We start from the raw sequence: 13,238 nt of genomic DNA, 5'->3' as shown, positions 1-13,238 counted from the left end.
CTCATGACTGTAGTAATATGAAAAGATGTTAAGACCTCAAACTTTTATTATCTTTGACTTCTGTCTTTCAAAATCCAATCCAGTCCTATGCAATTAAATCAAAAATATGCTTGCCTCAGAAATATGAGATGGCTCCTGTTATTTATACCTATGACTTGATATTTGTCTACTTCTAATTCACTAGTTCCTTTGTCCTGTGTATATGTTTTGTGTCTTCAGATGAAAAGGTTTCCCTAAGGAGAGAGACTAAATATCCTAGCAGCTCCCCTTCAGGCACCTAGCACCAGGGTAGAAACAAAATAAGAAGTCGGTAAATAGCTATGACTGACAGCATTAGCAAATACTGGTGTGCACCATCGACCTATGCCAGGGCCCCATTTCCTGGGCTTACTCTTAGCATAGGAAGAAGAGGTGCCTATGTCTCACATTCTTCCTCCCCTAAGGTAAGAAGGAGATGTCCAAGGCCTTCATGCCTTTGGCATACCTTTCTGAGACCAGTTCTCTCTCTCTTCCTTCCATTGCTTTAGCAAATCTTTATTAGTTACTGTTTACTGAGCACTTGATATGCGCCAGACACTTGTTGCGGTATTAGGGATCCAGTGGTGAACAAAATACTCGCTCTGTGGAGCTCACAGTCTAACAGGAGAAAAAGATGATAAACCAGTAAATGAATAAGATAATTTTAGCTAGTAATAGTGATATGAGAAAATAAAGCAGGGTAATATAGCAGAGTGATTTGGGTGAGTGGTCAGGGAAGGCCTCTGGGAAGATGACACTGAGCTAAGAAGGAGCCAACTCTGTAAAGATCGGAGGGAAGAGTATTCTAGTTGAGCAGAATAGGAAGTTGATGGCTCTCAAATATCTGAAGTGGGTGTGTACCAGAAACGTAGAAGGCAGTGTGCTGGAATGTGATGAGCAAGAAAGTGCTAGGAGATGAAGGGCCAAGAGATCAGGACAGAGAGATTGGAAGTTTGGGTTTTATTCTAAGTGTGATAGGAAGCCACTGGAGGATTTTAAGCAGGAGAGCAGCATGATCTGATTACTTAAAAAGTAATGGATTTTTACTCTGTGTAGAATGGATTATAGGGGCAAGAGTGGAAGCAGGAAAGATTAATTAGGAAGGTACTGCATCATGCAGCCCAGATATGACAGTTTTTTCCTCCCAGTTACTCACCTAGGAGAAGTAATTGCTTTCATTTGGCAACACAGCAGAGCCTCTGGCAGAGCTCCTTCAGCCTAACTGCCAAATACTAAAGATAAGAGAAATCCAAAATATCAGCTGAACTAGCCAAAATCAGCACAGGGCCCTTTTGTGTTTTACAGTGATAATGAGAAAACTGAAGATAGGTCAGAAATGTCCCATCTGAGAAGCATTCTTGGACAACAGTCCTAGTCTGTAGTTCCAAGATCTAGGACCATATACTGTTGTCAGTCATCCAGAGCTGCCATATTCTCACCTTTTGGACTCCTCCCTGCCCTTTCTCCATTCACCTTTGGTTGTCCCAAGACTGTCTTTATCTTCCACTTTCTTGGTCCTCCTTCCAGACCTCTGCCAGAGACCACAGTTTCTTCTTAGGGGCCTCACCCTTTACCTTCCATTCTCATTGGTGTCCTCTTGGTCTTCTTTCTCAAGCATGTTCTAGGTTGCTGATCTCCAACAATAAGAATGTCTCTCTGTTTTCATCATCTATCACTTCTCTTCCCAGACAGGTTTCCTTCTCAAAAGTTCCTTTTTGAATTCAACTGAAACTAATAACCAGGTACTTTGGAAATCCTCCCAAATGATCAGCCAGCCTCACCCTACCTAATATTCTCACTATTTAATTTCCCCTATATTTTTCCTCTTCTCTAACCAAATATCCAGACTATCTTATAGTGCTTACACATGTATCTTTTCCACCTTGAGTTTTCTCTTGCTCTCATATCTCCACTAAGTCATCCTCATTCCCTTTAACAGGGCTCCAAATTAGATCTGCATTAAACAAGCTATTTTCTCCCTCTACTGTATATATAAAATATAGGGTGTGTGTGTGTGTGCGTGTGTGTGTCTGTGTAGGAGACTATAATATTTGAAGTAGATTCACACCTGTTATAACACCCCAGAACTGAACAGAATCTTAGACATCATCCTGTCCATTGCCCAGCTGAGTTTTGAGTGCCCTCTGTGACTTCAGTGAATGTATTCCTCCACTGATTGCAGAATAGTTAAGAATGTAATACCTCACCAACAGCCCATTTAACTTTTGGGTGTTCTGATTGTTAGAAAATTTTCTGTAAGTTTATCTAATATGTGCTTTCGGGTAGCATCTCTCCTCTGGGGTCATAAATAACAGTGTAATACCTCTTTAGTTTGAAGATAACCTTTATATCCTCCAGTTCTGAAATAAATTTCCCAGTACCTTCAAATGTACCTCAGGTGACACTGTTTCCACATAGTTTTACCACACAAGTCACTTTCCTTGGGATCTTTCTGATACATCAGTGTCCTGAATGTAGTGCCATACCCAGTGCTAGAACCAGTACTTCCAGAGTAGTTGTTCATTGCGGTGGATCAGGATAAACCTTTCTGGTTGTGTATGTTTTACTCCTGTTAGCTCAGTCAAAATTGAATTATATTCATGGGTAATCAAGCAAGACTGTTTCTTCATTTGAATGGATAGGAAGCTAATTTGCTTAGTCTTTTTCCCCCACTTATCATTGAAAGCTATATTCCAGTCCTCTGTCACTTACCTTCTTCCCATCCTAAACATATGCAGTTAGTTTTTAAATCTAAAAATAGGATTTAATAGTCATTTCTATAAATTTCATCCTTTTTTAGTCCTCACTTATTTTTAATTAAACTTTTTTATTTTTTACTTTCTCCTCCTTGAAACTATCTTCAGTTTGCTTCTAGGGCACCACACTTCCCTGCTTTTCCTCCTACCCCACTGGTTTCATTTTTCAGTTTCCTTTGATGGTTTATTCTCATCTCCCCAACTTCTACACTTAGGAGTATCCGAAGGCTTAATTCTCAGACTAATCTATGTTCACTCACTAGATGAGCTGGCTTTAAATACCATCTGTGTGTTGATGACTCCCAAATATCTCAAGCCCAGATCACTCCTCTGAACTCAGACTTGTATATTTATTCATTTATTCAACAAATGTCTCTTGAGTGGTTACTCTATGTCAGATACTGTACTAATCCCTGGAGACAGACAAAATTCCCTACCCTTGGGAAGCTCATTTTATCCAACTTCTGATCCAGTATCTTCACTTAGGTGTCTAATAGGCATCTTGAATTTAACGAGTTTAAAGCTGAACTCCTCATTTTCCTCCCCAGACATGCTCTATCCACTGTCTTTCCCATTTCTGTAAATGGCAGCCACATTCTTTCAATTACTCAGGCAAAAAAACCACTGAGCCATTTTTTACTCCTCTTTTTCTCACCCCCACATTCATTCTATCAGGAAATCCTATTGGTTTTCCCTTCTGAATATTTTTCAGAATCCAGCCACTTCTTACCACATCCATGACTACCATCCTGGTTCATCCACCATGATCTCTCACTCGGATGATTGGAACAGTCTCTTAATTGGCCTCTCTGCTTCTGTCTTGGCTCTTCTAACAACTTTTCAACCAATTAGCTATAGTGATTATTTTTAAACCAAAGTCATATTATATCACCCCTTTGCTCAAAACCTTACAATGGCTTTCCATCTCATTCAGTAAAACCGTTATAATGTCCTTACAATGCTCTACAAGACCCTACCTGATCGTCTTCCTGTTTCCTCTCTGACCTCATCCCCCTTTGTTCCTCCACTTTGCTTAACCAGCTGTAGCCACACTGGCCTTCTTGCTATTTCTTGAATATGTCATGCATGCTCCTGGCTCCAAGCCTTGGGACTTGCTGCTCCTCTGCCTAAAAACACCCTTGCCTCAGGTATCCACATGGCTTCTTTCCTCACTTTCTGTAGAATTCTGCTTAAATAGCACTTTAGAAAGGGTTTCCCCAACCATCCTATATAAAATAGCATCACACACACACACAAACACACACACCCCTACATCTTCATTCCCTACCCATATCCCCTGCTCTTCTACAGTACTTAGCACACCTGACATACTATATATTACATGTGATACTTGTTTATTTGTTCATTGTATCTCATACACTAAAATGTAAGTTTTATTAGAAAGAGAACATAGATTTTACTGCTGAATCCCAGTGCCTAGAAAAGTGCTTTCACAGAGTAGGTCCTCAGTGAATATTTGTTGAATAAATGAATCATGAATGAATAGGCCCATGTGACAGAATAATGCCCCTCCTGAACATTCTACCCCAAAGCAAAATACACATTCTTCTCAAGTGTATATGGGACATTTTCCAGGATAGAATACCATGTTAGGCCACTAATTAAGTCTCAGTGGATTTTAAAAGGTAGACATCATACAAAATATCTTCTCTGACCATAATGGGATAAAGTAAGAAATCAATAATAGAAGTAAAACTAGAAAATTCACAGATTTGCAGAAATTAAACAAAACACTCTTAAACATTACATAATGATCAGGGATCAATCCAAGAAGAAGATATAACAATTGTAAATATATATGCACACAAGATAAATGCATCTAAAAACATAGAGCAAATATTAACAGACATAAAGGAAGAAATTGTCAGTAACACAATAATAGTAGGGGACTTTAACACCCCATTTATATCAATTGATGAATCATCCAGACAGAAAACCAATAAGGAAGCACTGGCCTTAAATTACACATGAGACCAAATGGACTTAATAGATATATAAAGAAGATTCCATCCAAAAGCAGCAGAATACACATTCTTTTAAAGTGCACATGGAGCATTATCCAGGATAGATCACATCCTAGGCCACAAAACAAGTCTCAGTAAATTTAAGAAAATTGAAATCATATCAAGCATCATTTCCAACCACACCACTGTGAGACTAGAAATCAACTACAAGAAAAAAACTGCAAAAATTACACAGATGAGGCTAGACAATGTGCTACTAAACAACCAATGGATCACTAAAGAAATCAAAGAAGAAATTTTAAAATACCTGGAGACAAATGAAAACAAAAACACAACAATTCAAAATCTATGGGACACAGCAAAAGCAGTTCTAAGAGGGAAGTTTATAGTGATACAAGCTTACCTCAGGAAACAAGAAAAATCTCAAACAAACAACCTATCCATACACCTAAAGGAACTACAAAAAGAACAAACAAAACCCAAAATTAGTAGAAAGAAAGAAATCACAAAGATAACAGCAGAAAAAAATGAAACAGGGTGTAAAAAAAAATAGAAAAAAATCAGTGATACCAAGAGCTTGTTCTTTGAAGATAAACAAAATTGATAAACCTTTAGCCAGATACATCAAGGAAAAAAAAAAACAGAGCACAAATCAGTAAAATCAGAAATAAAAACAGAGAAGTTACAGCCAGCACCACAGAAATATAAAAGGTCATAAGAGATTACTACAAACAATTATATGGCAGTAAACTGGACAGAAGAAATGGACAAACTCCTAGATAGGTACTATCTTCCAAGACTGAACCAGGAAGAACTAGGAAATATGAACAGATCAATTACCAGTAATGAAATTGAATCAGGAATTTTAAAACCTCCCAAAAAACAAAAGTCCAGGACCAGACGGCTTCACAGGTGAATTCTACCAAACATTTAGAGAAGAGTTAACATCTATGCTCCTCAAACTTTCAGAAAGTTACAGAGGAAGGAATGCTTTTGAACTCATTCTACAAGGCCCACATCACCTTGATACCAAAACCAGACAAATATATCACAAGAAAAAGGAAATACAGGCCAGTAACACTGATGACCATAGGTGCAAAGATCCTCAAAATATTAGCAAACCAAATCCAACAATACATTAAAAAGATCATAAACCATGTTCAAGTAGAAATTATCCAGGGAAGCACAGATGGTTCCGTATCCACAAATCAATCAGTGTGATATACCACATTAACAAATTGAGGAATAAAAATCATATGATCATCTCAATAGATGCAGAAAAAACTTTTGACAAAATTCAACATTGAGTTATGATAAAAACGCTCCACAAAGTGGGTGTAGAGGGAACATACCTCAACATAAAAAATGACCATATATGACAAACCCATAGTTAATTACATACTCAACAATGAAAAGCTGAAAGCATTTCCTCTAAGACCAGGAACAAGACAAGGATGCCCGGTCTCACCACTTTTATTCAACATAGTATTGGAAGTCCTAGGCACAGCAATCAGACAAGAAAAAGAAATGAAAGGAATCCAGATTGGTAAGGAAGAAGTAAAACTGTCACTGTCTGCAGATAATATGATACTATACATAGAAAATCTGAAAGACACCACCGAAAAAACTACTACAGCTTATCAATGAATTCAGTCAAGTTTCAGGACACAAAATTAATTTACAGAAATCTGTTGCATTTCTATACACAAACAACAAACTGTCAGAGAAATTAAGGAACAATCCAATTTACAATCACATCAAAAAATAAATAAAATAAAATACCTAAGAATAAATCTAACTAAGGAGGTAAAAGACCTATACTCAGAAAACTCTAAGAAACTGATGAAAGAAATTGAAGATGACATAAACAGATGAAAAGATATATACCATGTTCATGGATTTGAAGACTTAATATTGTTAAAATGACCATACTACCCAAGGCAATCTCCAGATTCAATAATCCCTATCAAAATGCCAATGGCATTTTTGACAGAGCTAGAGCAAATAGTTTTGTTTTTTTTTTTTTTTTTTTTTTTTTTTTTTGCGGTATGCGGGCCTCTCACTGTTGTGGCCTCCCCCGTTGCGGAGCACAGGCTCCGGACGCGCAGGCTCCGGACGCGCAGGCTCAGCGGCCATGGCTCACGGGCCCAGCCGCTCCGCGGCATATGGGATCCTCCCAGACCGGGGCACGAACCCGTATCCCCTGCATCGGCAGGCGGACTCTCAACCACTTGCGCCACCAGGGAGGCCCAAGAGCAAATAGTTTTAAAATTTCTATGGAAACACAAAAGACCCCAAATAGCCAAAACAATCTTAAGAAAGAAGAACAGAGCTGGAGGTATTATGCTCCCTGACTTCAGACCATGCTACCAAGTTGCAGTACTCAAAACAGTATGGTACTGGCACAAAAACAGACACATAGCTCAAGGAACAGAATAGGGAGCCCAGAAATCAACCCACACACTTATGGTTTCTGTGACAAAGGAGGCAAGAATATACAAGGGAGAAAAAACAGTCTCTTCAATAAATGGTGCTGGGGAAACTGGACAGTTACATGTAAAAGAATGAAATTAGAGCATTTTCTCACATGATACGCAAAAATAAACTCAAAGTGGATTAAAGACCCAAATGCGAAACTGGAAACTGTCAAACTCCTAGAAGAAAACAAATAGAATACTCTTTGACATAAATCCAGTGTTTTGAGAGATCTGACTCCTAAGACAAAGGAAATAAAAACAAAAGTAAACAAATAGGACCTAATTAAACTTAAAAGCTTTTGCACAGCAAAGGAAACGATTGACAAAATGAAAAGACAACCTACTGAATATGAGAAAATATTTACAAATGATGCAACCAACAAGGGGTTAATATCCAAAATATATAAACAGCTCATACAACTCAATATCAAAAAAAGAAACAAACAACCCTATTAAAAAATGGGCAGGGGCTTCCCTGTTGACGCAGTAGTTGAGAGTCCACCTGCCGATGCAGGGGACACGGGTTCATGCCCCGGTCCAGGAGGGTCCCACGTGCCGCGGAGCGGCTGGGCCCGTGAGCCATGGCCGCTGAGCCTGCGCGTCCGGAGCCTGTGCTCCGCAACAGGAGAGGCCACAACAGTGAGAGGCCCACGTACCGCAAAAAAACAAAAAAACAAAAAAAAATGGGCAGAAGACCCAAAAAGACATTTCTCTGAAGAAGACATACAGATGGCCAGTAGGCACATGAAAAGATGCTCATCATCGCTAATTATTAGAGAAATGCAAATCAAAACTACAATGGGGTACAACCTCACACCAGTCAGAATGGCCATCATTAAAGAGTCTACAAATAATAAATGCTAGAGAGAGTGTGGAGAAAAGGGAACCCTCTTACACTATTGGTGGGAATGTAAATTGGTACAATCACTGTGGAAAACAGTATGGAGTTTCCTCAAAAAACTAAAAATAGAGTTGCTGTATGATCCAGCAATCCCACTCCAGGGCATATACCCAGACGAAAATATAATTCAAAAAGATACATGCACCCCTATGTTCAGAGCAGCACTGTTTACAGTAGCCAAGACATGGAAACAACCTAAATGTCCATAAACAGATGAATGGATAAAGAAGATGTGGTATATATATATCCAAGGGAATATTACTCAGCCATAAAAAAGAATGAAATAATGCCATTTGCGGCAACATGGATGGACCTAGAGATTATCATGCTAAGTGAAGTAAGTCAGAAAGAGAAAAACAAATACCATATGATATTAATTATATGTGGAATCTAAAATACAACACAAATGAACATATCTACAAAACAAAAACAGACTTACAGATAAAGAGAACAGATTTGTGGTTGCCAGGGGGAAGCAGGATGGGGAAGGGAAGTTAACTGGGAGTTTGGGATTAGCAGATACAAACTACTATATATAGGATGGATAAACAACAAGGTCCTACTGTATAGCACAGGGAACTATATTCAGTATCCTGTGATAAACCATAATGGAAAATAATATATATATATACATATATATATATATATATATATATATATGTATATATATATGTATGTATATATAGCTGAATCACTTTTTTGTACAGCAGAAATTAAACACAGCATTGTAAATCAACTATACTTCAATAAAACTTTAAAAATCACAAGGAGATAACACCTCACACCTGTCAGAATGACTATCATCAAAAACACCACAAATAACAAACGTTGGCAAGGATATGGAGAAAAGGAAACCCTTGTACACTGTTGGTATAATATAAATAGGTGTAGCCACTATGGAGAACAGTATGGAGGTTCCTCAAAAAACTAACAGTAGAACTACCATATGATGCAGTAATTCTACTCCTGGGTGTATATCCAAAGAAAATGAAAACACTAATTTGAAAAGATACATGCACCCCAGTGTTCATAGCCACATTATTTACAGTAGCCAAGATACGGAAGTAACCTAAGTGTCCATCAACAGATGCGTGGAAAAAGGAGATGCATACACACATACACTCAATGGAATACTACTTGGCCATAAAAAGAATAAAATTTTGCCATTTGCAGCAACATGACTGGACCTGGAAATATTATGCTTAGTGAAATAGATGACACAGAGAAAGACAAATACTGTGTGTTATCACTTGTATGTGGAATCTAAAAAATAAAACAAACTAATGAATATAACAAAACAGAAATAGACTCACAGATATAGAGAACAAACTAGTGATTACCAATGTAGAGAGGGAAGTGGGGAAGGGCAATGTAGAGGTAGGGGATTAAGAGGTACAAACTACTATTTATAAAATAAACTACAAGGATATATTGTACAGCACAAGGAATATAGCCAATATTTTATAATAACTTTAAATGGAGTATAATCTATAAAAATTTCAATCACTACATTGTACACTTGAAACTAATATAATTGTAAGTCAGCTATACCCCAATAAAAAATAAAATAAACAAAAAACTCATGGGACAGTAAAAGCACTGTTAAGGGGAAAGTGTATAGCTATAAGTGCTTACACTAAAGGAACTAGAAATATCTCAAATCAGAAAATTAACTAGGGACTTCCCTGGTGGTGCAGTGGTTAAGAATCTGCCTACCAATGCAGGGGTCATGGGTTGGAGCCCTGATCTGGGAAGATCCCACATGCTGTGGAGCAGTTAAGCCTGTGCGCCACAACTACTGAGCCTGTGCTCTAGAGCCCACGAGCCACAACTACTGAACCCCACACGCCTAGAGTTCATGCTCCACAACAAGAGAAGCCACCGCAGTGAGAAGCCCGTGCACTGCAATGAAGAGTAGCCCCCACTTGCCACAACTAGAGAAAGCCTGTGTGCAGCAACAAAGACCCAACGCAGCCAAAAACAAATTAATTAATTAATCTAAAAAAAACCAACAACTATACAACTTAAGGAACTAGAAAAAAAGAACAGACTAAACCCAAGGCTAGCAAAAGGAAGGAAATAAGATTATGGTGGAGATCAATTAAGTTAGGAATAAAATAACAGTAGAGATAATAAGTGAAACCAAAAGTTGGTTCTTTGAGAAGATCAATAGAATTGACAAACCTTCAGCTGGAAGACAAGAGTGAGAACTCTGAAATTACTAAAATCAGAAATGAAAATGGGGTGCTTACTTTGACAGCGCATATACCAAAATTAGAATGATACAAAGATTAGCGTGGTCCCTGCACAGAGATGACACTCAGATTCTTGAAGTGTTTTGTTTTTTTATAGTTGTAGTACAGTATTGTATATTGAAATTATAAGAGAGTAGATTTTAAGCATTCTACCGAAAAAAAAAAGTTAACTATATGAGGTAATGGATGTTTTAACTTGATGATAGGAATAATTTTACAGTGTATATCAAATCATCATGTTTTACACACACTGAATGTTACAATTTTATTTGTCAGTTATACTTCGGTAAAGTTGGGTGGGGGGAGAAATGAAAATGGGACGTTGCTACCAATTCTACAGAAATAAAAAGGACTATACGAGAGTACTATTAACAACGTATGCCAACAAGTTGAATAATTTAGATGAAATGAACAAATTCCTAGAAACACAATACCTACCAAGACTAAATCACAAAGAAATAGAAAATCTGAAGAGACCTGTAACTAATAAGGGGACTGAAGCAGTAATCAGAAGTCTCCAAAGGAAAGCCCTGGACCTGATGGCTTCAGTGGTGAATTGTACCCAACATTTAAAGAACTAACACTAGTCTTTCTCAAACTTTTCCAAAAAATTGAAGAGGAGAGAATACTTTCTAACATGAAACCAGCATTATCCTGATTCTGAAGCCAGACAAAGACACCACAAGGAGAAAATTCCAGACTGATATTCCTTACGAACATTGATTTAAAGATCCTCAACAAAACACTACCAAACCAAGCTCAGCAGCATGTTTAAAGGATTATACACCATGACCAAGTGGGATTTGTTCCTGGAGTGCAAGAATGGTTCCACATATGAACATCAATCAATTTAATAGACCACATTAACAGAATGAAGGGGGAAGAAAACACGATCATCTCAATTTATACAGAAAAGCATCTGATAAATTTCAACACCCTTTCATGATAAAAACACTCAACAAATTAGGAATAGAAAGAAACTACCTTCACATAATAAAAGCCATATGTGAAAAGTCCACAAGGAACATCGTACTCAAGGATGGAAGAAGGAAAGCTTTTCCTCTAACATCAGGACAAGGCAAGGATGCCCACTTCTGCCACTTCTACTCAACATAGTACTGAAAGTTGTAGCCAAAGCAATTAGGTGAGGAAAAGAAAAAGAAAAAGGCATCTAAATTGGAAGGAGTAAAATTTTCTCTGTTTGAAAATGATATTATATGTAGAAACCACTAATGATTCCACACAAAAAAGCTGTTAAAACTAATAAATGAATTCAATAAAGTAACAGAATACAAAGTCAACTCACAAAAATTAGTTGCATTTATATACACTATATACTATGAACAATCTGGAAAGGAAATTATGAAAATTCCATTTATAATAGCATCAAAAACAATAAAATACTTAGGAATTAAACAAGAAGATGAAAGACTTATACAATGAAAAGTATAAAACATTGCCAAAAGAAATCAAAGAAGACATAAATTAGAAACACATCCCATGTCCATGGATTATAAAACAATATTGTTAAGATGTCATTACTATGCAAAGCAATCTATAAATCTATACATTCCTTGCACTCCCTATCTAAATCCCAAAGGCTTTTTTTTTTTTTTGCAGAAATAGTAAATCCCATCTTAAAATTCATATGGTATCTCAAGGGACCCCAAATAACCAAAACAATCTTGAAAGAGAAGAACAAAGGGGGAGGACTCACACTTCTGATTTCAAAATTTACTACAAAGCTACAGTAATCAAAACAGTGTGGTACTGGCATAAAGACAGACATATATAACAATGGAATAGGATAGAGAGCACAGACTTAAACTCTTGTATTTATAGTCAAGTGATTTTTGACAGGGGTGCTAAGACCATTGAATGGGAAAGGACAGTCTCTTCAACAAATGGTGCTGGAGAAACTGGATATCCATAAGCAAAAGAATGAAGCTGGACACTTATCTAACACCATAACTTAAGATGGATCAGAGACGTAAATGTAAGACCTAAAACAATTAAACTCCTAGGAGAAAACAAACACAGGGCAAAAGCTTCCTGACATTGGATTTAGCAATTTCTTTGGATGTGACACCAGAGGCCCAGGCAATAAAAGAAAAAGTAGACAAATGGACTGCATGAAAAGTTTTTTGATTTGTGCATCAAAATATAATATCAACAGAGTAAAGAAACAACCCAGAGAATGGGAGATAATATTTGCAAGTCATATATCTGATAAGGGGTTAATATCCAGGAACTATGGAAAGCTCCTAAAACACAACAACAAGATAACCAATTAAAAAATGGGCAAAGGACTTGAATTACAAAGAAGAAATACAAATTGGTCAATAAGCACATGAAAAGATGCTCACTGTCGTTGATAGGGAAATGCAAATCAAAACTACAATGAGATATCACCTCACACCCATTAGGATGGCTACTATTTAAAAAAAAAAAAGAAAATACCAAGGTTTGGTGAGGATATGGAGAAATTAGAACCCTTGTGCATTGTTAGTGGGAATGTAAAATGGTATAGCTGCTGTGGAAAATGTTATGGCAATTCCTCAAAAAATTAAAAATAGAATTATCATATGATTGAGAAATTCTACTTCTGTATATATATCCAGAAGAACTGAAAACAGGGTTTTGAAGACATGTTTATACACCCATGTTCATGGCAGCATTATTCACAGTAGCTAACACGGAAGCAACCCAAGTGTCCATCAGCGGATGATGGATAAACAAAATGTGATATACACATATAATGGAATATTATTCAGCCTTGAAAAGGAAGGAAGTTCTGCCATATGCTACAACATGAATGAAACTTGAGGACATTATGCTAAGTGAAA

At 37.2% G+C, this 13,238-nt stretch overlaps 1 protein-coding gene and 1 non-coding gene across 10 annotated transcripts in view; both read left to right on the top strand.

Moving 5' to 3' along the window:
* The window catches only part of SCAPER (S-phase cyclin A associated protein in the ER), a 498,644-nt gene that overhangs the window by 442,321 nt on the left and 43,085 nt on the right, over window positions 1–13,238 (top strand). The gene's annotated exons all lie outside the window — the stretch shown is intronic.
* LOC132489722 (U6 spliceosomal RNA) lies at window positions 10,382–10,485 on the top strand. Its single transcript, XR_009532105.1, has one exon. It is a non-coding gene; the product is annotated as a U6 spliceosomal RNA (small nuclear RNA).

The sequence above is a fragment of the Mesoplodon densirostris genome, chromosome 4 (assembly GCF_025265405.1).
Source record: "Mesoplodon densirostris isolate mMesDen1 chromosome 4, mMesDen1 primary haplotype, whole genome shotgun sequence".
Classification (NCBI taxonomy): domain Eukaryota; kingdom Metazoa; phylum Chordata; class Mammalia; order Artiodactyla; family Ziphiidae; genus Mesoplodon; species Mesoplodon densirostris.
This window is presented reverse-complemented; position numbering and strand designations above follow the sequence as displayed.